This window comes from Grammomys surdaster, unplaced genomic scaffold (assembly GCF_004785775.1).
Source record: "Grammomys surdaster isolate TR1022 unplaced genomic scaffold, NIH_TR_1.0 125284, whole genome shotgun sequence".
Taxonomy (NCBI): Eukaryota; Metazoa; Chordata; class Mammalia; order Rodentia; family Muridae; genus Grammomys; species Grammomys surdaster.
In genome coordinates, this window is record NW_021620163.1 from 181178 (window position 1) to 182800 (window position 1623).

Sequence of the window (1623 nt, forward strand, 5' to 3'; positions counted from 1 at the left end):
ACTAGTGAAGCCCCGCCTATCGCTGGGATGATATAGACAGGTAGTTGTTGCTGGTAAAAGGGTGTCATTTTTTACCGGTAAGTTTCCCTTGCTCCAGTAACTCCTTATTCATCTTCATTCAAGTAACTCTAATTAAAACTTGTCTTTTTTTAAAGGCCTGGGTTTGGTTCTTTATAGTTGGAAAAGAGGATCAGCACTGATGGGAAGGGTATAAGAGAGAGATATTAGTGATCAGTAGTGTAATAATTCTATGGATAAATATATGAACTTGTTTAAAAGTGTATAAAAACAAAGCATTCTTATAGGAAATACATAATATTTCTATCATTATATACCTTTTTTATATATTTAAACAGAAAATGATTTTTAATGTAAAGTTCTTTCTAGGTTTTCCCAAAATAATGAATGTTTAACTTGCAGATTTATTAAAAACTTGTGACAGAAGGAAATTTTCTCAAAATCAGCACATAAACATCATATTCCATATGTTATTTAACAGGGTTTGTTTCTGAACCATGATGCAAACATTATTAAATAGAATTCACAGAAAAAGCCGGGCAGTGGTGGCGCACGCCTTTAATCCCAGCACTTGGGAGGCAGAAGCAGGTGGATTTCTGAGTTCAAGGCCAGCCTGGTCTACAGAGTGAGTTCCAGGTCAGCCAGGGCTACACAGGGAAACCTTGTCTTGAAAAACAACAACAACAACAAAACAGAATTCACAGAAAAAAATTAAAAGTACAACCTATCTTTTGAGATCCTTATAAACATTATTAACTAGTGGAGGAAGTAAAAAAGTGTACAGAATTATATCTTGGAATCTCATGGGGACAGAAAATTTCCAAACCCTCAGGGTATTCATAATCAATTTTATAGATTCGTGTTGTCTCAGGGAAATATCTTTAAATTCCAGTAGTAGTGAAAGAGGAACTTTGATTTGTTCATTTTTTTATTACTTGGAGATCATGATGAATACAGTCCTTGTGAAGCAGAGATAATATTACCCATTCTCATTGCTAGCCCTGTTCTTTCTCTTAGAAGTAGACTGCCAGCAGAGTATGTTTGGTCATCACTGAAAGGGTGTTCTGCAATAGAGATTAGAAGATGGATCTTATCAAATTTTTCACACAAATGATCCATGGAAAAGCACATAAGGTATAATTTTCACCTTTGTAAATGATTTTAAATTGTGATAAAGTGACTATATTTGGATGTTGTGATCAGTAAACTAAATTTTTTGCTTCATACATGTGTTTTTTATTTTGTATTGGTTATCTTATTTATTTACATTTCAAATTATGTCCCTTTTCCCTGTTTTCCCCTCTACAACTCCCTATCCCCTCTCTCCTCCCCATTGCCTCTATGAGTGTATTCCTCCACCCACCCACTCTCAACTCAAGAGAGTTGTGAAAACTCTTTTGCTCAAATTCCTTACCTCAGTAGAGTTATGTGATTAAAGCCAACAGAAACAAGTACAGATAAAATGATTCATGAGAAGCCTAGATGCAGCACTTTACATATAATAATGGTACAAGTGCCCAGAGTGCTCAAAGGGATTTCTTAAATTACAAATGTGTTTCCTTCCCTTCCCTTCCCTTCCCTTCCCTTCCCTTCCCTTCCCTTCCC

The 1623-nt window shown here is 35.5% G+C and overlaps 1 protein-coding gene across 1 annotated transcript in view; it reads left to right on the forward strand.

Annotated features, from left to right (window-relative positions):
- Positions 1-938: 938 nt before the first annotated feature.
- LOC114637374 (olfactory receptor 4C15-like) overlaps positions 939-1623 on the forward strand; it is a 6417-nt gene continuing 5732 nt past the window's right edge. The window contains exon 1 of the mRNA XM_028785602.1: positions 939-1152. The gene's annotated coding sequence lies outside the window, so the exon portion shown is untranslated. The remainder of the gene's footprint in view (positions 1153-1623) is intronic.